The sequence below is a fragment of the Vicugna pacos genome, unplaced genomic scaffold, assembly GCF_048564905.1.
Source record: "Vicugna pacos unplaced genomic scaffold, VicPac4 scaffold_21, whole genome shotgun sequence".
Classification (NCBI taxonomy): Eukaryota; Metazoa; Chordata; class Mammalia; order Artiodactyla; family Camelidae; genus Vicugna; species Vicugna pacos.
This window is the reverse complement of record NW_027328742.1, coordinates 15,926,299-15,951,118: the sequence shown is the minus strand read 5'-3', so window position 1 is coordinate 15,951,118 and position 24,820 is coordinate 15,926,299. Positions and strand designations below refer to the sequence as shown.

The following is a 24,820-nucleotide window of genomic DNA, read 5'->3' as shown; positions in this document are numbered from 1 at the left end:
ACTTTGGATTTTTTTGTTGTTGTTCTCAATTATTTTCCACTCACAGTTTTATTCTCATAATAGACAATTCTTTTTATTAAAAAAAATTATTTTTGGAGAGGAAGATCTGTGGACATAAGTTAATTTTTTTCACTTGATAAATACTAGGAATAAATTCTTAATTTAATGACTCCATTAATTGAACATGAATTATTAAATTATTAATAGCTAAATCTCAGATGCAGTGATGCTCCCTAATTTCTTCAAAAGTGGTTTTTGCTTTTGGCAAATCAGTTAATTAACTATAAGGATATCAGGAACAAACCATTTTGAGACATTCTGCTTTGAGTTGGTAGCAGAGTTCCTAATTAGGGATCTCTGAAGCTTACACAGGCACAGGAGACACTGTGGTGTGGTCAGGATACTGATGCTTGAGTTTGGATATTCTGTTATTTTTGACTAGGGAGAGGAAAAACATTTGAAGAGACTGGAAATCAGTTCCGCTGACCTCTTGGCATGTGGATATACTGCCACCTGTTGGTCATTTCTTGTCATTGACCAGCTTCTGAAGGCTGATTCAGTGGATTATTTTTTGTTGTTGTTGAAGGGTAATTAATCTACGATACCACATGAGTTTCAGGTAGACAACATAGTGATTTGACATTTAAATACATTACTAGATGATGACCACACTATTTCAAATTACCGTCTGCTGCCATACAAAGTTACAGTGTTATAGTGACTGTATCCCCAATGCTGTGCTTTACAGCCCCATCATTTATTTATTTTATAACCAGAAGCATGTCCCTCTTAATACCCTCCACCTGTTTCACCCAACCGATGAACCATGAGTTTGTTCTCTGTATCTGTGAGTCTGTTCCTGTTTTGGTATGTTATGTTTGTTTGTTTGTTTGTTCGTTTCTAGGTTCAATATATATTGAAATCATGCAATATTTGTCTTTCTCTGTTTGGCTTATTACATTCATATTTAAAGTAGGATTCTGTTGGGGTCATATTGTTGAGCTTGCTTTATTCACAATAAAAAATTTTACCTTTTGATTGGGCTATTTAGAGCATTTATAGAGTGATAATTGGTATGCTTGGGCTTAAATCTGTTGTCTTGCTTTTTGTTTTCTTTTTGTCTGTTCTTTATTAGTTTTTGCCTCATCTTCCTTATTTCCTTGTATCAGTCTTTAGTTGAAATCTGTGCCTGGGGAATGTTCATTTTTTTGGCACATCTTGGTGGTGGTGGAGAAGTAGAGGAAAGACAAATCCTGAAATAAAGAAATGCAGGTGGTGGCAGTGAAATTTGGCTGGTTTGTATGGAAATGTTAAGGGTGGGGCACAAACGGAGTCGGCCATGCTAACCAGTGTACAAGTGGGAAGCAGAGTGTGTCCTACACTTTCTGTAGTGCCTGAAATTTATCTCAGATGTGACTTTGAAACCTTCTTGCTGGCTAAAAAATGTAGAAACATTCTAAAGGTGTGGCAGGAGTGCCCAGTAAGTCATAAAGGCCCATTTTAAATTTTGCCCCAATTTAGGAGAAACTACAAATATGTCTCGAATAAACAGCTGGAAATATTAGGAAACGGTCTAGTTTCATTTATCATGTCACTGGCGTCAGCTTTATAACTGCTACTTGGCTGTGTACCAGGGAGTAGATACTGGACACAAAAGGGCTTACATAGCAAAGAATTAAAGATGGTGATGTGACATGGGACATCAAGAATTAGAAGGTCTGCAAGCTAGGACCTCTGAGTCTACTGACACCTGCATCATACCTGTTGAAATGCACCTGCACTTTCCAGAAAAGTAAACTTCTTGTTTTATGTCTGGTCACTTACATGTTCCATTTATTTTTGATAACACTATAGGAAGAAAGTAAAATTTTTAGTTTTAGAGGTGAAGACATAAGTAAATATTAGATTTGGAAGTAATTTCTTAGTCAGATCATAATACAATGCATATTATTTTTCACTCTGTTTTTTTCAGTTAATAAATAATATGAATATCTAACTCTTCATCTGATTAAATATTCCTTTCAACATAATTTTCAGTGTTTTTTTACACTTTTAAAGTATGATTGCACGTAGTACAAAATTTAAAGTACATACTACCAAATGTAAATAAACGTTGTTTCCCATCTACTCCAAACATTCTTAAGAAGATATTTAAATTTTTTTAAATTGAAGTACTGTCAATTTATAATGTGTGTTCATTTCTTGTGTACAATAGTGATTCAGTTATGCATATATATATTCCTTTTCATATCCGTTTTCATTATGTGCTGTTATAAGATGTTGTGTAGAGTTCCTTGTGCTGTACAGTAGGACCTTGTTGCTGATCTAATTTGTGTATAGTGGTCTCTGCAAACCCTAAACTCCCAGTTTATGTCTCCATTCTCCCCTCCTTTTTCCACCCTGGTGACTATAAATTTGTTTTCTATGTCTGTGAGTCTGTCTCTGTCTTGTAAATAACCTCATTTGCATACTGTTTTTAAAGATGTCCCATAAAAATGATATATGGTATTTATCTTTCTCTTTCTAGCTTGCTTCACTTACTATGATGAGCTCTAGTCCCATCCCTATTGGTGCAAATACCATTATTTTTTCTTTTTTAATGACTGATAGTATTCTGTTGTATATGTGTGTGTGTGTGTGTGTGTGTGTGTGTGTATACATATACACACCACTTTTTATCCAGTCATCGGTTGATGGACATTTAGGTTACTTCCATGTCTTGGCTATTGTAAATAGTGCTGCTATGAACATTGGGGTGCAGATGTCTTTTCAAATTAGAGTTCCCTGAGATATATGCCCAGGAGTGGGATTGCTGGACATAGGATAAATCTATTTTCAGCTTTTTAAGGAATCTCCATCTTGTTTTCCATAACAGCTGCATCAAACTACATTCCCACCAACAGGGTAGGAGGGTCCCCCTTTCTCCACACCCTCTCCAGCATTTCTCATTTGTGGATTTTTTTAATGATAACCATTCTGACCTGTGTGAGGTGATGCCTCACGGTAGTTTTGATTTGCATTTCTCTGATAATTAGTGATACTGAGCAGTTTTTCATGTGCTTGTTGGCCATTTGTATGTCTTCACCGCAGAAATGTCTATTTAGATCTTCTGCTGAATTTTGATTGTGTTGTTTGTCTCTTGGTTATTGAGTTGTATGAGCTCTTTGTATACTCTGGAAATTAAGGCCTTGTCAGTCACATCATTTGTAAATATTTTCTTCCATTCTGTAAATTGTACTTTCATTTCCTTTATGGTCTCCTTTGCTGTGCAGAGGCTTACACATTTAGTCTTGTCTCTTGTTCAGTCTTTAAGCCATTTTGAGTTTTGTGTGTGTGTGTGTATGGTGTGAGAGGGTGTTCTAGTTTTATTGATTTGCAGGCAGCTGTTCTGCCTGTGTTTTCCTCTAGGAATCTTATAGTGTCCGGTCTTTCTCACATTTAGGTCTTTAACCCACTTTGAGTGTTCGTATATGGCATTAGAGAATGTTCTAATTTCACTCTTTTATAGGTAGCTGTCCGGCTTTCCCAGCACCACTTACTGAAGAGACTGTCTTTTCTTCATCATATATTCTTGTTTCCTTTGTTGCAGATTAATTAACTATAAGTGCATGGTTTTATTTCTGGACTTCTGTTCCATTGAGCTACGTGTCTGTTTTTGTGCCAGTTAGATACTGTTTTGATTACTGTAGCTTTGCAGTATAGTTTTCAGTCAGGGCGTGTGATTCCTCCAGCTCTGGTCTTCTTTCTCTAGATTGTTTTGGCTATTTGGCGTCTTTTGTGTTTCCATACAAATTAAAAAAAAATTTCATTCCTGTTCTGTGAAAAGTGTCATTGGTAATTTTACAGGAATTGCACTGAATCTGCTTATTGCCTTGGGTAGTATGGCCATTTCAACAATATTAATTCTTCCAGTCAAGAGCATGGGATATCTTCCCATTTCTTTAAGTCATCTTTAATTTTCTTAATATTTTATAGTTCTCTGCTTATAAGTCTTTTACCTCCTTGGTCAGGTTTGTTCCTAAGTATTTTATTTTTCATGTGGAGTCTTTAGTGTTTTGCATAGTAGCATGTTACCTGCCTATAGTTTTGTTAATGGAATCCTTCTTCCTGTTATTTTCTGTATTTCTTTTTTTGTAGACTTAATGAAGTGCTATTTTTAAAAATCTGTTTTTGTTGTTTTCTCATTGCTTTTAAGTGGTTTTAAGACAAATAACAGGTATAAATACTTTTTTCCTGACATCTTTAGTCAAAAGTAGATAGCATAATTTTATCTACTAAATATGAACCACTATGAATTACACAGGTTTTGGGGATTTGTTTTCCACTAATTCAACAAATATGTACACAACACCAATTATTGATGAACTTTCGAGACCGATACTTAAAAGGGGTTAAAAATGAGCTAGCAATGAAGTGTTATGGGGGTTGACAGAATGAGTTATCAGATCTTCTTGATGGGATAAACAATTAGGTTCTCAGAGAAGCTGGTGACTGAGACAGTTCACCCTCTGTCACCAGACTCTGCGTTTCTTCTCTCTCTTGTGACCCTCCCCTCTCAAACAACTGCCTTGACTTAGCTTCCTTGCTTCTGTCCATCTTATTAGCACTGCCTGGAATGCCTTTCCCCTAACTTCAGCTTATCCAAATTAAACTTATCTTTGTAGACCTTTTCTTCTTTGAACATTTCCTCATATATTCAAGCTGACAGTCATCTGTCATACTTTAGGAGTCTGGTGACTGTTTTTCATTTTTTGCTTTGAGATAAGAAAATGCTACTTTGAATTGATGTTTTCTTTTTTATCAGATACTGTCTAATTTTGGAGATAAAAAGAATGAGGCACAGAGAGATTTAAAAATTTGCTCAAAGTGACACAGCCAGTAAGTGATGAAATTAAGGTTTGCAGGCAATGTGGATCCAGAAACTAGGCAGCAAACTACGTCCTCCCAGTTGGTGCTGGGTTCTCAATGCATCACTCCCCACTCATAGGAAAGAGAGCACTCTTTTGATGGTGGACGATCCTAAAGTGGGAAAAACCGTGTTGTTTTCTTAGCAGTCTTCTCTTTGAGAAAAGATACAGTTGGTAAATAACACTTGATCCAAATGCCACTGAGACCATGTTAACTTTGTCCCTCTAGGGATAAGCTCTTGAGCTTTTAGTTCTTTGGGGACCTGGCTCTAAATCTTTGAAAACTCCAAAAGAAAAATTCCCTTATTCTGTACAACAGGTGAATCAATGTGCAGGTCAAAGAGTATCTCTTTACTGCCAAGATGTTCAAGATGAGGGCTTTGCCTTCTTTGCCAAGTACCTAGAAAATCTAAGAAATATTCTTAAAAAAGTTTGCCACCGTGAGGGAAGTTGAAAATTCCGTCCTTATTTCTAGAAAATGGTTATTTCCCTTGAAGCAATTAATGGAGATACACAAAGGATATCCTTAGAGAAGTGACGACATTGCATTTTGGATACTGAAGTTTTTGAAATATGATGGAGAAGCAGCAGGATGAGTTTGCACTTTAGGAATGTAATATCCCCCTCCCCAGCCCAGGTTCTCTAAAGACAGCAGACTGGCATTTTGTTCACATCCTTATGAGAGTAAGTAACTGGTCTATATGGTGATTTTTTTCTGAACTGATTTTCTTGTTTATTTCTTTTTGAGATAGAGATACTGTGATGTCCATAAAGAATTATAAGGTCAAAGAATGTTAGCTATGAAAGTAACATAGAGATAATCCTGCATTTTAAAAATAGAAGACTGAAAATGACTTACATTTAAATAAATAAATAGTGGTTTAACGAAAGACCAGAAGCAGTCTGTACAACCCCCTACCTCCACACAACTATACTGCCATATTTGGATGGGTAAAAAGGAAAACATTCATGCAATGGATAAGGCTTCATATCTAAGCCTAGAATTTTCTTTGTGCTTAAAATATACTCCATGTAGCACTAAGCAAATGATCATGATAATGATAAATATCATACATCAAATAGATATATTCACTATTTTTTCATAGACTGAGCTCCACATATAATTACTATAAAATTCAAGAGTGTTATATTGATTTAAATTTTTTAAATTGAAGTATAGTTATTTACAGTGTTTCGGGTGTACAGCAATGTGATTCAGTTTCATATATGCTCTCCTTTTACAGATCCTTTCTATTATAGGCAATTACAAGGTATTGAATACAGTACTCTGTGCTGTACGGCAGATCCTTGTGGTTTATCTCTTTTATAGATAGTAGTGTGTATCTGTTGATCCCAAATTCCTAATTTAATTCCTCCTCCCATTTCCCCCTTTGGTAACTATCAGTTTGTTTTCTGTATCTGTGAGTTTATTTCTGCCTTATAAATAAGTTAATTTGTATCATTTTTCAGTCTCCAGATATAAGGGATACCATAAGATATTTGTCTTTGTCTGACTTAAGAGTAATATATTGCTTCTATTTTACTGAAAGAAGACATTAATTTCAGTGGTAATAAGTGTTGTTTGAAAGTGTCTTTTCACAAAAAATATCCTACAGAGTGATCTTCCCTTAGGAATTTAAAACAGTTGATTTTTTTCTTCCTTGCTAGTGAGTCAGAAATAACATATTCTTGAATGTGTTCTCTGCATAAGCTGTTATGCATTTGACATTTTACATATATTATTACTATAATTGATATTGCCTGACAGATTTCAGGATAAGTGCCCTAAAAGTAGTTTATATGAAATATGGGCAATCACATACAGTAATTCCATGTGATTTTTGGTGCAAAGGGTGCTTAGTTTTGTACACAATTTCCATGACATGTTGCTGTCCAACATTTACCAGATCACTTCATCTTACAGGCACAGCCTCCCCATTCCCTCTATGGCATCATATCACTTTATATGAGTAACTTCTGTCATTTGTGTGTGTTATCATTTCCACATCTTTTTACAACTGGGAGTAGGGAACAGGCTGAAAAACACACATGTGAATTGTGTCTTAATAGTATTACAATGGTACTGATCATTCTGTAAGACCAAGAACTCCCCTGGTTAGTCTTTCCCAGATGTCATACATTAAGATCTGAGTATCATTAATTTTACAGTATTCCCAGTAAGGTCTTCCAATGTTTTATTTTTTAATCCCATCATGCAGTAAGATGAAACTTGGGAAGCAGTTCATGTACAAGCTTATAACTTGAAGGAGTTTTAGATAATAGAGTTGGACTCTTGATGAGAGAGAGCAGAGGTCAAGGGTGAATATCCAAGTTGACACAGGATCTTTGCATCAACTGTCCTGACCTAGTATCTAGGAATATTATCTTCCAGTTTGATATTATTTCAATACTTTTCTGTAACAAGTCTGTTTAAGATGTTCTGTTATTGAATAAAATATTGTTTGTTACTCTTATTGATATATTTTTAAATAATAAAATGTTTCTCTTTCTTATTAACAAATTACAGATGACCAATGGAAGATAAGAAATAGACAGCAGTGATTGAATTCCTTTTCTTGGGCCTCACAGATCATCACCACCTGCAGATTGTCCCCTTTGTTAGTTTTCTCTTTATCTGTCTTGTCACCCTGGGGAGTAATTTGGGGATGATCACTCTCATATGGATCGATCCCAGACTCCACACACCTGTGTATTTCTTTCTCAGCCACTTGTCCTTTGTAGACACATTTTCCTCTTCTTCCATTATCCCCAAGATGCAGTGTGATATCTTTGTAGAAAAAAAAGACATCTCTTTCATAGGTTGTGCTGCACAGATGTGGTTCTTTGGTCTTTTTGTGGAAACTGAGTGTTTGCTCTTGGCTTCCATGGCATATGATCAATATTTGGCCATCTGCAAGCCCTTGCTGTACACCCTCATTATGTCCCAGAAGGTCTGTGTGCAGCTGGTTCTGGGCCCTTATGCTGTGGGTCTTCTAAGCACCATGACATACACAATTCATACTTTTTGCTTACCATTCTGTGGTCCAAATATCATCAATCACTTTTTCTGTGATATTTCAGCACTGCTTTCCCTAGCATGTGCAGACACCTGGATCAGTAAGTTGGTGTTTTTCATCTTTGTGGGAGCCATAGGAGTTCTCAGTGGCCTGATCATCATGGTCTCCTATGTTTGCATCCTGGTGGCCATGCTGAGGATCCAGACTGCTGATGGGAGGAGGAAAGCCTTCTCTACTCTCACCTGGCAGCTGTCTCTATCCTCTATAGGACTCGTTTCTTTATTTATGTCTGACCTAGCTCAAGTTCCTCCCCAGATATGAATAAAGTGATTTCTCTGTTTTATATTGTGGTAGCCCCCATGTTGAACCCACTCATCTACAGCTTGAGGAACAAAGAGGTGAAAGATGCATTCAGTAGGAAGTTTGAAAGGAAAAAAGAATTTTTAGTAGATAAAATAGAATTCTAATTGTGCTGCACCACTCTTGTTAATTCAGTTATGTGTGGTCAAGAGAAGACAGTACTGAGAATGAGACATTCCCCTTAGTTCCTGGGTCTGCTGTTTTCAAGGTCATTCATATACTAGACATATTGTTTATATTGTTCTTCTTCAGTCTGCTCCTTTGCAAAATGTTGGGGAATATAAAACATTTTACATACATGTTGAAAGTAGAAATGTAAGTGATGCCAGAAGGAAGTCCAGGAGAACATTTGTGTCTTCTTACAGGTGAGAAGACATTTTATTCCAGCCCAGAAAAGCAAACATTGTAAGAGAAAGATCAACAAAGTCCATCTGTAAAGGTTTGATAGACCTTGATAAAAGCTGAACTATGGAAAGTGAGAGAACAGCTGTAGAACAAGTGACTCACAATGAGTTAGTGTCCCAACAGGAAAGCGTTGGAACATGTATATACATATATATGAAACACAGTAGAGAAATGAACCAACAGATGAATGGGCAATGACATAACTGGAAATACAAATGGCCAAAAGCATAAATATATACAAAAATTGCTCAAATTCTCAGTTGCTTAAGTAAATGAAATGAAAATGCAATCTGGTTTTGTTTGTTTGTTTGTTTTTGTTTTTCCATCTATCAGATTGGTGAACATTCAGCTGATTAGGTTACAATGCTGGTAAGGTCACCATTTGGGTATTCTATACTTAGCTATAGTGGGTACATTTTCAGAAACTAATTTGCTGATTTCTAGTAAAATGCACTTGATCTTTGACCTAGCTAGCTTACATTCAGAAATTTATGCTATAGAAATGTAAATATCAGACACAAATATTGCAGCATCATTTGTAGGGGGATAAAAGGAAACAGTATAGTTTTGTATCATTAGGAGAAGCAAATCTTCTTCCTATGAATCATTGTGCAGCTAATTATAAAAAGAATGTTTTAGATATCTGTGCTTTTGTTTGGAAGAAACTCCCTGATACTATCGTAGGTGAATGGAAAAAACTCCCAAGTCAAAGTAATATCTGCAAAAATGATTACACTTAGTAAAAATAATGTGTGGGCAGAGTCTACCTACTGTGTAGAATATATTGGCATGCACATTATACAAGATGATGGAGAGAAGTATGGAAGGCTACAGACTGAACTGTGAACACTGGTTACTTCAGTGGCATGCCCATGGGAAGCAGGAGGGTGGGGTGGTGCTCCATCCTCATCTGGGTTGTTGAACTTGTTTTATAACAAATATGCCTACCTTTTTAATTAAGATTCACTTTTGAAAAGCCACAGTCTGTGTCAAAACTGAATGAATAAATTTATCAGTAAATGGATAAATTGAGGAGGATGGATTCATGTAGCCTTCTCTTAAGGCTCTTTCTACATTCCACCATTCTCTGACTTCATGAAACACTTCTGAACATTGGTGACTGAAATATTGTTCAAAACCTAAGTAAAATGGAGAGGTTCTCAGCCACTCTGTGCTTTAGTCTCTCACTTTTTCCCTCTAAAGATATGCATTTTCCTCCACCCCCATAGTTTATAACATCTATACATAGCGATATGCTTTCTCTTGACTAAAACCTTTGAAATGATAGCAGAATGCTAAAAGTGACACAATGCAAGTGTGATGAGATTTGAAAGGAACAGTAAATATTACCTTAAATGTATCCATGTAAAACTAACATCGCTAATTGTCAGTCTTGTAAAATTTTCCAGCACCATTTTACTAAGAATTGTTAAAACTTGGGCATAGGTGTGACAAAGGGAAAAGGTATTTTTCCTATTTTTATCTAGAAGGACGCAACAGTTTCTTTACCAGTCAAATTTTGCCTTAAAGTGCCTCTATTTTGCATCTTCACTGTGTAACATGTCTCAAACCACAGGTCACCTTTTCAGATGGTCACTTCCTAGTATGATGCTCGAAGTGTCTTCTATCTTTTTAATTGTTCCTTAAGCATTTATGATTTAACATCCATTGAAAGGGGATTGGGAGAAGAACAGTAGGAAGCAAGTGGTAATTATAAATTTCCTCAATGGCTCTGAGGTCCTTCTCTAAATATATGCAAATATGTGCAAATATATGCAAAACCAACTGTCCTCTGAAGCTCTAGTTACTGCTGTTCTGATGCCCTGATGTTTTTTCTGTGTAGAATACTCTTTGTACCATGGTTACATGGATAACTCTGCTTGTTTTTCATGCACTGCTTAAGCGTGGCTTCCATTCGGAGGATTAATTACCCTGTCATTACTGCAGCATCACATTCTTTTCCTTCATAAGTGTAACATGTTGCATATTAGGATAATGTTTTTGGTCTTGCTTTGTTTTTATTAGTGAGGAATATTCCCAGCTGATTCTTCATATTAGGCGTGATGGAAATTCACATGGAGTTACATTTTTTTGTTCATCTCATAGGTCTAGAAGTGGTTCTCCATATTTTGGAATGAAAGGGTGGCTCCCAATATGAGGAGCAGAGAAATTCTACATCAATGAATGCCTCCAGACACTGAAATCCCCTGATATACAGTATTGGTGCCTTGGAGGAGGGCATCAACTTTAATGAGATACGGTTTCTCAAGAGATGTTGTTTTTTTGTTTTTGTTTTTGTTTTTGTTTTTGCTTCTGGCTTCCTTCAGGATGTTTTTTCTTTATCTTTGAATTTTTTTGTATTTTGAAATTTTTAAGCTTAGGTATAGTTGTTTGTTTGTTTTTGACATTTATCCTCCTTAGTGTTCTCTGAGCTTCCTGGATCTGAGATTTGGTGTCAAACATTAATTTGAGGATATTCTCAGTCATTATTCTCTAAAACACCTACATTCCTCATATTGTTAGTATATACACTGATTAATCTTGTCAAACTCCATTGAAGTTTTTAGTCCATAGTAAGAGACTGGTTCTTAAATACTGAGTCAGTGTTGTAACCAATGGAGTATTAGCAGAAGCTGGGAAAGAAAAATAATATCTTCAGGATGAAAAGGACACACCAGGAGGTGTTTTGGAGAAGGCATCACAGAGCAGACACTGCTGTGGCCTTTGAATCCTGTTCAAAAACCAGCTTCTTTTGTCTGAGCTTGCAGTCCTTCTTAGGCTTCAGAAGTTATCCTTTAGATACAACACTACTTTTCTAGAATCTAAAGGAATTGACAAGGAAGATACATTCTTAACAGCCGTCACCCAAGGTGAAAGTGAGAGCTATCAGCCTGAATTCATCAAATTCACATAATACCTTATCTATAAAATATGTCTTAAAATATCCTCTGTTCAAAAACAGGGGCTTTTGAACACAGTTAATAATCTGGACTTGCCTTGGGTAATCTCCAAAGGGAGCTCCTACACCTAAAAAATCTGATTCCCTTCAAAAATTCTGTGTTGATCAAGGAGAAACTGAAAGGCCCAGTGAGGTTCAGCGACTTACTCAGTATCACACAGATAGTTAGTAGGTAGTTATGACCACCTAGAGGTCGGAGGCAGGAGTGTCACCTGTCAGTCTACTCTGTGAATTGTAAAAATATAGAAGTTGTATTTATTTTTAAAAATAAGAAGCCCAAGTATGAATTGATTCCAAAGAAAAATCTCTCTTTCTCTTTACAGATTAGATCAGAGAAGTGGATAATGGAAATCGCACTTTGGTGATTGAGTTTGTTTTTGTGGGCTTAACAAATCACTTCCAGCGCCAGCTTCTTCTTTTTATGGTATTTCTCTTGGTTTATCTTGTCACTTTTCTGAGAAACATGGGGATAATGACTCTCATTTGGATGAATTCTCAACTCCACACACAAATGCACTTATTTCTCAGCCACTTGTCCTTTGCAGATGTCTGCTTCTCTTCTGTGATATGTCCCAAAATGTTGACTGACATCCTTGTGGAGAAAAAAGTCTTCTCTTTCTTTGGTTGTGTTGCCCAGATCTGGCTTTTTGGTCTGTAAAGACTGAGTGTTTCCTTCTGCCTTCCATGGCATATGATCAGTATATGGTCATCTGTAAGTCCTTGTTGTGCACACTCATGTCCCAGCAAGTCTGTATGCAGCTGGTGGTAGGGCCTTATGCTGCCATGGGTCTTAAAATCACCATGATCCACATAACTTTCACCTTTCACCTGCCTCACTGTGGTCCGAATATCACCAATCACTTCTTCTGTGACCTTCCTGTTCTATCCCTGGCATGTGCAGACACACAGATCAGTAAATTTTTGCTTTTCATCTTGGCTGGAGCTCTAGGAGTACTCAGTGGTGTGATCACCTTGGTCTCCTATGTTTACATTGTCATCGCTATCCTGAGGATCCGTTCTGCTGATGGGAGGTGGAAAGCCTTTTCCACTTGCTCTTCACACCTGACACCTGTCTCCATCCTTTACGGGACACTCTTCTTTATCTATGAACGTTGGAGTTCTAGTTTCTCCCTGAATATTAACAAAGTGGGTTCTGTGTTCTACACAGCTGTGGTTCTCATGTTAAACCCACTTACCTACAGCCTAAGAAACAAAGAGGTCAAGGACTCATTCAGAAGGACATTTGAAAGGAAGAAATTTCTTTTGAGTAAGTGAACTATGACAACATTTGTATTATAGATTGAGAAGGTAAATAAATTAGAACATCATTTGTACTACAGAGTGAGAGCTAATATATATGTACGATGGAAAAACTGCAAATTGTGTGTTGAGATTCACTCTTTATTACTCTGTGTCATCGATAAGTCACACAATGTCTTTAGGGTACAATTTTCTCATTTTGTTTTTCTTATTTCTTATTCAGTAGAAATGAACTTTAGAACTTTAAACTCAGATAAGTAGATTACTGAATCCCAAGACTTTAAAAAGCATTGTTACTCATATACACACAAAAATTTATGACTAGGATATGAGAGGTTCTTTGTTAAATCCTGAGTAAATGTTATCATCATAACCAGTGACTTTAAAGTACTTCTATTTTGCTTATAACATGTTGAGAGCTCTCATTGTCTGTGATCTTGGCCTTGACTCATTAAACACAAACTGTTGAAAAGTATACTATGGTCAAAATGTAAAAACTTCCACTTATAGGATAAATATGTCTGGGGCTGTAACATACGGTGGCGACTATAGTTAACAATACTGCATTGTATATTTCCAAGTTGCTAAGAGAGTAGATCTTAATAGTTCTCATCACAAGAAATAAAATTTATAACTCTGTTAGGGAATTGATAAACTTATTAGGGTAATCGCGTTGCAATATATATAAATACTGAATCATAATGTCATACACCTTGGGCTAACACAATATTTTATGTCGATTGTATATTAATAAAATTGAAAAAAGTGAATTATTCAGGAACCATGCAACCATAGCACTCTCTACTACTACTTGCATGTTTAGAGGAGGTGTTTTACCAAGGTGTTTTACATCCCCTATACTTTTTGCTCATAATAGTCACTTGCTGGGCTTTTGCCATGATTTGTGCATGTGAAGTGTAGAATACATTCCAGTTCTTTAATAAAGTGTTACTATTACTATTGTTATTTATTGATTTTTGTGTCAGAGGCAGGAAGTTAATTCTATTTTTACAGACAATGAGCCAAACAGCCATGAAGAATCAATGGATTGCCCATGACCTCATAATTTGGCCTCACATTTTTATTTTCTCCGCTTACAATATTCTTTCAGCCATATTTCTGTGTTTTATTTACTGGAACATAGCAACACATCCAAGACATGAGGGGGATAAATCATGTTTTTGTATCATTGTAACTTAAGACTCAATGAGATCCACACTGTCATCTCTGAAGGCTTTCTTTAAAAGACATGCTTAGCATGCATGAGGTCTTAGGTTCAATCCCCAGTACCTCCGTTAAAAGCAAATAAACCTAATTTTCTCCCTTCCTTGCCAAAATAAAATAATACAATGATGTAAAGCTGTCAAAGACAATAACTTCTGCTTTATCGTGCAGTGTACTTTGGGAAGGCAGTATTCACAAATTGATCCTGATAAAGTTTCTGCTCATTTCAGTACGTTTTCATTTGAAAATACTGATATACTTTGAGTAAATTGGTTTGACAGCAGATTTCTTCCTGTATAATTAGCATCTTCATTTTCTCAACAATATTCACTTAAGACAAAGCTGATGCTGGGGACAGAAAAAATGATTTTAAAAAATGATGTTGGATCCATTGGATGTCTGCATGGAAAAAAAGTGGAATTTACCCCCATCCCACAATACACACTAAGATCATCTCCAGATGATTTGGAGATCAAGATGTGAAAGGCAAGGAATTAAAGCATCCAGAATATGTTAGAGAATATCTCTTTTACAGGTGGTTGCAAATTTAAAAAGTAATAATAAGGTACAAACATACTAAACATGAAAGATAATACTGATTCTCTGAATCACATTAAAATTGAGAACTTAGGCTTACACTGAAGAGCATAAACATGTAAACCACAGCAAGGGAAATGTATTTACGACGCATATAGTTGATACACCTGGAATATATGGATAAGTATTAACTTTTAAAAAAAGACAGGCAATCCAGTCAAAAAATGTGAGCAAGGCACTTGAACAGGCAGTTCATAAAAGTGGTTATGTAAATGTCCTATAAATACTGCAATAGGTTGCTCAATCTCGCTAGAAACCAGGGAAATGGTGGTTAAAGGCACAATGACATACCACTCCACACTCACCGAGATGGTTAAAATGACAAATACTGACTCTCATGCACTACTAATGGGAGTGTAAATAATGGGTTTTGGAAAATTCCTTGAATTAGCAGTCAATATGAATATATATGTACCCTCTAATAAGGAAATTTTACTGTCAGGTATCTTCCCAAGAGATATGTGTGCTCATGAACACCAAAGGACATGGTGTTCACTGGATGATCTTTGGAGAAAAATTCCCAAAATGTAAAAACTGAGAGAAACTCAAACGCCCAACCACACAGAAATGGATCAATCATTTGTGAAATACCAATATATTAGAATACTAACAGCAGTGCAATATATGAACTAGAGATTTATTCAACCAGGGATGAATTTCACAGACATGATGTGGATGGTGGAGATAAACATATTTGAAATGGAACTTTGAGGAAAGAGAGAGAAAGGTTTAAAGAAGATGTTCTGGAACAAGAAAGAAACCATTTTCACACTTTCCTATCCCCTACCAACAAGAGAAAGACTATGAAAAAAAACCATTTATTTTTAATATGCTTAGTGGTGTGTGTGTGAGAGAGAGAGTGTTTGTGTGTGTGAGAGAGAGAGAGGGAGAGAGAAGGAGAGTGAATTCAAATGGGAATGTCACAATTATGTTTAGGTTATGCAATATTGCAAAATTCAAAGTAAGAATCAATATCTGACATTACAGATACTTCAAACCAAAAATTTCTTGTAGTCATCTGTGAGATGGGGATAACGTTATGAAGGGCACTGTATCAATATAAAATTAGGTAAGACTTTATAGATAAGTGCCCAAGAGATTGTGACTGATATTTCTATTCTTCCTCTTGATATTTTTTAGGTTAATAAAAATTCCATATGATCATATTTATAAATTTTAGGAAGGCATAGGACACCATCTGCTCCTGATTAATTTGATAAAATTTTAGTAGCCTAGAAAGAGAAGAATCCTCCCTTATCACATGTCCCGGGTAAACACAACTTATTTATCATCGGGGTCTAGGACAATATGTGACACTGAAGACGTTATACACTAGAAGTTTGTTAAATCCATCTGAGGTCATTTTGGAGGGAATGTGATAAAACATCATAACTTTTTTATTCTTTTTATTAAAGTGTAGCCAATTTACAATGTTAGTTTCAGGTATACAGCAAAGCAATTCAGTTATACACACACACACACACACACACACATATATTCAGTTTCTATTCTATTATGCTCATTACAAGAAATTGAATATGCTTCCCTGTGCTATATAGACAGTAGGTTCTTGTTGTTTATCTATTTCATATATAGTAATGTGTATATGTTATTCCCAAACTCCTAATCTATCCCTCCCCCTGCTTTTCCACCCCAGTGACCACAGTTTGTTTTCTATGTTTGTGTGCCTATTTTTGGTTTGTAAATAAAATTTGTATCTTTTTTTAAGCTTCCAAATGTAAGCGACATCATATGACATTTGTCTTTCTCTGTCTGACTCCCTTCACTTAGAATGATGATTGCTAAGGCCATTCATGGTGCTGCAAATGTGTTATTTCATTGCTTTTTTATGGCTGAGTAATACTACATTGTAGATACACACATCTTTATCCAGTCATCTGTCGATGAACATCTAGATTGTTTCCATATCTTGGCTGTTGTAAATAGCTGTGAACGTTGGGAGGAATGTGTCTTTCAGAACTAGTTTTCTCTGGGTATATGCCCAGGAGTGGGATTGCTGGATCATATAGTAAGTCTATTTTTATTTTTTTCAGGAACTTCCATACTGTTTTCCATAATGCTTACACCAATTTACATTCCCACCAACAGTGTAGGAGGGTTCCCGCTTCTCCACACCCTTTCCAGCATTTATTGTTTGTAGACTGTTTAATGAAAAACATCATTAACTTTTAAGGCTGGTATTAGTCCTGCTCCAATTTCATGTTAATAAAGGTCCCCTCAAAATGGCCTTATTCTCTAAATTCTTAAAAACCTAGTTTTAAATATTTCGTATTATTTTTGAACATGAGGGTCAAAGTTTGTTAAAGTTTGTTATACTTTCAGCACCATGAGATGCACTATTTCACATTCTTAATTAGCTGTCCCCCTTCTGCTCTTTATTCATCTCCTATTAGCACGGTCTCTGTGAGTATACACTTGTTCAAATAAAGAGTATGCACCGTTTCTTGTGCAATGACTGACGTCATTCCTTTTTAAGATGTTGTTAAACTCTGCCACTAGGTGGCAGCATCAGCGCGTCAATCACACTGAAATCGTCCACTAACGTTTCATTTTGTAATCAAAAGAGTTGTGAACATAGCAGGCTTGGAAAAAAGCTTTTGAAAGTCTAAGAGCTGATTTTGAAGGGCTGTGAAACTGTATACAAGTTTTGTGTGTTTGGACCTCTCTACAGGAAAAGAAATGTCTTACAGACTCTTTAAAGTTCATGGTGCAAAAAAATTTAAAATCCCTCATCTCTTCAAACATTCTGATTTTCATTTTCTTATTTTGTGAAACTAAAGCATAAAAAAGTAGGAAAATGTTTTTCTTATTATACATAACAGAATTATGGCACACATGGAAACACATGGTTCAGAGATTTTTACTCCATCAACATTCTTATAATTCCTTACATCACCATAATGATAATAACAGACTTTCTAACATTAGCTACAAATATTTTCTAGTCTATCCTTTGCAACTTTAATAAATAAAATTGTGTATTTTTAAAATTTTTTATTACTATTTTCATCTTTAAATACATATTGACCATAGATTGGAGTGTTTGGCCAATATTTATTTTTATGTTTTATGGTTTTGCATACTTGTATTTTAATCTAATTACTCAGGAATTTTAAAATACCTAAAGAGTAATCACTTTTTTCTTCATGAAATAATACTTGAATATTAATAATAATGGTAATTGTAAAATGCTACTGTCAGTTGAGCTATTAAAACACTCTTTAAGAAGAGGTGAGGTAAAATTCTGAAGTAGCAAGTGGTGTTGTAAGACCTGAAAAGATGATTTTAAGATAACTCTGTAAGGTAGGAATTGTCCTCATTCAAGAGACAAGGAAAACTGAGGGTCCTAAAAGGGCAGTGACTTCCTGAAGCCTCACAGGAAGTGGCAGACACAGACGTCAGATAAATCCTGCTTTGTTCTCAAGCCCCTTCATCCACTGTCTCCCTTGTCATATGTATGACATCTTACTGCTACCTGTTTTATTCAGTCTTCCACTTAGGTCCCAGCATCACCCGGTTCTAACTCTTACTGTTCTACAGTGTCTTTTACTTAGTAGGTCAGTATGCCTGGACCTTTATGCCCCACTTACCACTTTTGGAATTTTTCTCAGTATATTTACTAATGAAATGTTTTATGTACATCAATAATCTATTTTTTCAATGAAATGTAAATTTGAAAAAAAATCCTTATAAAAATCTGGTAATTTGTCAATGGAAATTTTCTATATAAATTGTCAATGGGACTCACTTCATTCAATCTGTGGTTTCTTTTCCCTGACATTCCTCACTCTGACAATTCCCATTTGAGTAATACTTTTCATATCACTTTATTGGTTAAGTTCTTATTTCTTAAACTGTATTTCCATAAATCCCTGGGTGTCCGCTGTAATTCTCTCCCATGGTACAAGAAAAAAATACTTACATTTTCGTCTGGGTGGCACCTGTATAAATATAGATAAACATTTTGAGAAGCAGTGATCAGTATTAAGATAATAAAAGACTAAGCAGTACAAATGCTCCAATGTCTTCACTTAACAGATTTCCTGCCACAGATGACTCCTCTGTTGTCTGCTGCCAAGTGTCATTTCTGCCAATGTGGTTAATCAGTCTAAATGATCTGAAACATCTGAGTTTCCAGCCGTGAGCCCTGGAATTTAAGTTAATCCTTGCCTGGTCCTTCTGTTAGCGAAAGTAGGGGAATAAAAGTTACCTTGGTTCTTATTCACTCCCCCCAAATAATGAATTTCTAACAGGAGATAAAGAGCGTGATGCACCCCGAGAATTGGGAGTGGGCCAATGCAAGAGAGGAAAAAAATGGTGCCACTCCTTTGTGTTTCCTGTTTTTATGTCCTGGCTTGGGGGCGTTTTTCATGATCGATTACTGATGGCTTACCTTCTCTGAGCGCTCAGGCTGACTGACAGCACGCATTCTTCTTGCTCAGGCACAGACACACCCATCTCTTCTATGCATGTTTTTACCCATGGTGCACACATGAAGAATTATGTTTAAAGGACATCCCAAGATGATAACGGTGCACTGGATGTCGAAACAGAGCAGTGAGCTTCAGGTGAAATTTTTTTAAGCAAATGAAGTTGACAGACTACCTGATGCATCTAAAGCTCTTTTTGTGGTTTGGGCAAAGTCTCAGGAAGTTGAACTTCTTTGGCAATGTGTGGTGAATGCTGTGTTTGAGGAAAGTCCATTTTCCACATTCTTTGCCCTTGTTCCCAAACCATTAATGCACAAGAAAGAAGGACGTGGAAAGCTATGTCCTCTAGTGGCACCACCGTCTCTGCTGCTTTCATTTACAAAGGATTCCACAGAGTCTCCTTGCTTAGCTTGGAACTAGAGAAAATGGAGAGCCTATATCCAGGCAGAAACAAACATAAAATCACCAGAAAATAGATCTCGTGGGACTTCCTTATGCTATGAAGCAAAACTTTAATTGGGCTTTCCCTTAGCAGCTCATCCCCAGGATATAGTACACTTTGGGGAGCGAGCATCTTCCATAGCAACAAGAAAGACAAAATGATGCAACTAGTTCAGGGGGCTTTTAGCTAATTGATGAAGATGCTGAATGTATGTTACAGTGGAGTCTTCCATGTTTTCTTTTTGGAAGAAAATACAGAATAAAATTAAATGACTATTGAAAATTCTGACCCGTTTTTGTGTGTGTGGAGGTAGCCACGTTAAGGGAAGGTGAAACCTGGGAAACTGGCTCGCTTTTGCTTTAGTTCTTCGTGCCATCTTTAGAGAAGAGGGAGCCCTTTACAGCATAAGTTGCGACCTTCTGCATCATTACCTGTTCTTCTTTCTGCCTGACTTTTAGCAAGCTGGGAGAACATAAATGAAAGTGGGATTGAAATAAGTGATCTTTGTGGTTCCTGGCCAAGATCAGCATGATCCTCAACATTGTTTGATGACTGAGGAAGGTCTCAGGAGGGATGACATGGGGAAACATGTTTAGGTTCTGCAACTGGGTCAAAGTATAATCAGTAAGTATGAAATGGGACAGGGAAGCTGCAGCAGCAGGTCCGTGGGAAGGCAGCGCTGAATTCAGCTCACAGCCCGATCTAAACCACCGGGTGATGTCCTTGCTCCGACAAGGCTGTCATGGGCTGTGCTGATATTATCCTTGGGCTCCTGACCGGAGATCTGATTGTGTCCTCCACCCCGTATGGAGCACTGCATTCTATCCTAATCACCAAGCGACAAAGAAAAACCGACACATTAAAATGTGCATAGAAGGCTTGGACAGGCTTAGGAACCAAGACTGACAAGGAAGCATTGAGGACCTCTGGGCAGTTGTCAAGTGGAAGACTGAGAAGTAGCACTGACAATAGTGGCTGATCCTGGAGGAGCTGTCAGACTCTTGAAGAGACTTGAGCAAGAGGTGCGTGTGACGGGTGGACAGTGTAACTGGCTAATCCATCTTTTTCTTTAATTCCCCTGAAGTGAAGGATGGCATATTAGCTGTAGTAGTTGCCCTCAGAGGAGGCCTTGCTAAAGTCAAATGATCAATTTCAAGTTAGAGAAGTGAAGGGAACTGTCTAGCATAAGGCTGCTGTTGAATTCCAATGTTCATGGGCTAGTAAAAAGAAAAGTTAAAAGTAAAGTGTAAGAAGTTTTCTGAGCACTCATCAACCCTCTCATTCTAAGTGGATGAGAATTCTGGGAGATCAAGGGTTTAGCCACACTGAATGAATGCAGCAACTCAGGTTCAAAGAGATCAGCTGATGTAACCTAGGTTACCCTTATAGTGGGTGGAAAAGGACATATGGATGATATAGAGGTGGCATAAGATAGGCTCTTTTCCTGGCTTCTTCCCTGTACTGTTTCCATAAAGGGGATGTTAAGCTTGACACTCTATTATCCAGTGGCCTTCCTACCAATGACCATTGGCTAGAACCTAACACCAGGAAGAGGAAGCCAAAAATGCATTGCCTGTACTCATACTGCAATGAATTTTGAACCTCTTTGAGATGACAGGATCTGTGAAGACACAGGAAACATTTCCACAGTGTGAAAAAGGAAAGGGCACAGTCTGTTTTGATCAATACATGTTCTAAGCCCTTTTCTGCCATTTGCTAGCATTATGAGCATGCCTTGATCTTCAGTCTTCCTCTTTTGCAAAGTGAAATAAGGGGGGGAGGGTAAAGCTCAGTGGTAGAGTGAGTGCTTAGCATGCACGAGGTCCTGGGCTCAATCCTCAGTACCTCCATTAAAGAAATAAATAAAAAATAAAGAAATTAATTACTTACTAAGCTTAATTTCCTCCCCCCATCAAAGTAAAATAAATAAAAAAATAATAAAATTAAAAATCAAAGATAGCGTTAAAAAATAAGGTGAAATAATGATATTTAGTTTTCAGGATTATTAAAGGGACTACATAAGGCAAAAATACGAGCAATTATTCTGCACTTATTTTGGTTCTTAATAGGATGCTGCTACATGCTTTGCATGCATTATCTCATTTAATCCTCACAACAATTTACAACATAGTTGTTACTATTATTAATCCTGCCCCACAGATGAAGAAAAGTCAGGGTTCCCAGGGTCAGACAGGTAGATTCCAGGGCCAATGGAGAACATACACTTAGCCTTGGGTTGTATCATCACCAAGCACACAGCATTCAGCCTGAAATGGAGTGGCTGCTCCTTCTTCTCCAGCTTGCCTCATTTCCACTCTCCTGCATCCCTTCACCAGGTGTGTGACCGCCTGGTGAACTCAATGAAGCTGCAGACACTGGGTGTTTATTCTGGAACTATCTCTGCTATCAGTTAGTTACAGGGACTCGAGCTTCTAGGCTGACGCTTTCTCATCCATACGTTGACAGGGTTCTTCTATAAGAGTCTTAAAATTTTGTAGCTTCAGGTCTGATCTTTTGCGCTGGCTTCTATCTTGCCTGTATTTCCTTGGCCATAGTGTGTAGCTAAGTCATATCCTCTCCAATGCTCTCCTGTGTCCTCCTTTTGAAGATACGCTCACCCAGTCTGTTGTGATGCGTCTGCTCTCCGTGGTGGAAACCAGCATCGGTCATGGCCAGTGAAAACTACACGCGGGTCACTGAGTTTGTTTTCAGAGGTTTGAATTACAACCCCAACTGCAGGTGCTTCTCTTCCTGCTCTTTCTGAGTTTCTACGTCATCAACCTAACCGGAAACTTGGGGACGGTTGCTCTGCTGCAGATCGATGCCCGCCTTCACACACTCATGTACTTTTTCCTCAGCCACCTGTCCTTTGCGGACATGTGCTTCTCCTCAGCCGTGAGCCCCAAGATGCTCGCCGACTTCTCTGCGAAGACGAAAGCCATCTCCTTCCTGGGCTGTGCTTTGCAGCAGTGGTTCTTTGGGTTCTTTGTGGCGGCAGAGTGTTTTCTCCTGGCGTCCATGGCCTACGAGCACTATGTCGCCATCTGCAACCCATTATTGTACTCTGTTGCCATGTCCCGGAGACTCTTTATCCAGCTGGTGGCTGGCGCCTATGCCATCGGGTTCGTGAACACTATGATGCACACAACAAATGCATTTCACCTCCCTTTTTGTGGCCTCAATGTCATCAATCATTTCTTCTGTGATATGTCCCCCCTGCTTTCCCTCATGTGCACTGACACCAGGCTCAACAAGTTAGTCGTCTTTGTGGTGGCAGGAGCTGTGGGAGTCTTCAGCAGCCTGACCATCCTGGTCTCCTATGTCATCCTGAAGCTCCTCTCTGCCGAGGGGAGGCACAAAGCCTTTTCCAACTGCCATCTCACCTGATGGCCGTCTCCATCCTGTATGGTACTCACTTCTTCATTTGTGTGCGGCCTAGTGCAAGTTTCTCCCTGGATCTCAATGAAGTGGTGTTGGTGTTTTACACTGCAGTCATCCCCATGTTGAAGCCACTCTTCTACAGTTTGAGAAATAAGGAGGTCAAAGGTGCCATCCACAGGATGGTCACAAAGAGGAAGTTCTGTAGGGCCTAGATTCTTATCTCCAGAGGACACTGGGGGAGGAATCAAAGAGCACAGGCCAATTGTGTAGATTCCTAAGATTCCAGGCCACCTGAGAGTGGGGGCTTGGTGGCACCCCTTTACCCATTCATCCAGCCACTTATTCATTCATCTGGTCTCTCGATGTGGATTCATTAAACCGTGCATGTGATCTTCTATTACCGTTCAAACCCACACCCACTTAATTTTGTTTCTCTCAGACACCTCACAGTCCAATTATTTTTGAAACAATGTTATTATTTAATATCAGTTACTAATTGTTTAAATCATCCCACTAATACATTTTCTTTTTCTGTTGACTCCTTGGCAAATGTTCCAATTCCCAAAAATGGGAATTTAAAATTTTTTGTGCTGGGTTTTACATGCACATCTAGCTCCCTTCAATAGGCATCTGTACAAAAATATGGTGTGGGGTTTTATGTTTAACCTCATAAGTGGAATGAAGCTCTTGGCTGTACACACCACTCTGGGGGACGGCCTTGAGCAAAGGACTATGTGTGTGTCAGGAACTGAAGATGGGCCTGTGTTCAACTCCGACAGATGGGCCCTGTTTACAGTAATAAAGGCCCTAGTGTTTATCTCTGATATATTTCATACCTGAAAGAGCTTCTGACCGATTGGGGTAAGACTGTATTTTCTCAGGATTCAATTTTCTGGTAGAAGTTTAGAGGATTAACTAAGCATCTCTGGTTTGGGGCTTGGTTGTACATAGGACAGCACCTTCTGAACCCTGACAATGAAGTCCTTCCCCAGTCAGGAACGTACAGGGAAATGCCATGGCTGGAGGTAGGCTCACAGTCTAGATCTGCCTGTTCTTAGTAAGGTCAGTACATTTGTAGCATCATGAGGAACCGCATCCTTGCAGCTCAATTGGATGGTTTTGACTCCTGTGCATGTTGAGTGCTGGGCAGCCTTCCGGTCTGAGTGCAGTGACGGACCACCACTGAACGGGGAGAGTGGTCACCCTGCCAGGGTCTCCCCATTCTCTTAGAGACCCAGGAAGGGTGCCCCTTCTATCTTACCTCTCTTGGTCTGACTGTGCCTTTTCACTTTGGGATGAAGGGGCCAAAAAGAGACAGCATTTCACTGAGGAAATGCATCAGCATTTGTAGATGACATTACAGTGTCATGCTATAGAAATGTCCTCAGAGGTTATAGGATAGCAGGTCTAAGATGTGCTAATGTTCACCACCCTTTTGGTGTACCCCTCAAGCCCATAACAAGATAAATGGAAGTACTGATAATGTCTACCTTATCATAAGACCCTGTAAAGATTAAACTAGAGAAGGCATGTGGAATTTCTTCATAAACTGTAAACATATCTTGCTGCCTCCTCATAAAATCTATTCAAGTGAATGACCCTGCCCTGGGACTGGATGGGCTGGCCCCATTTACCAGTTAGCCTGCTCTAGCCTAGGACCCAGCTTCACACACCAGTGGGCAGACATCAGCTGTGAGAAAACTGTAGCTTCACAGTCTGTGGACCCAGGCCACACACTAGTAGGCCAGACCCTGTCCAGGGACCAGCTGGGCACTGGCCCACCCACTAGAAGGCTAACACAAGCTTCAAGACACTCA

The 24,820-nt window shown here is 38.0% G+C and overlaps 2 pseudogenes; both read left to right on the top strand.

Moving 5' to 3' along the window:
* The first annotated feature begins 7,441 nt into the window (after positions 1–7,441).
* On the top strand, positions 7,442–8,391 carry LOC140694328 (olfactory receptor 5G3-like; annotated as a pseudogene).
* Positions 8,392–22,290: 13,899 nt separating this feature from the next.
* LOC140694535 (olfactory receptor 5G9-like) lies at positions 22,291–23,298 on the top strand (annotated as a pseudogene).
* Positions 23,299–24,820: the final 1,522 nt, after the last annotated feature.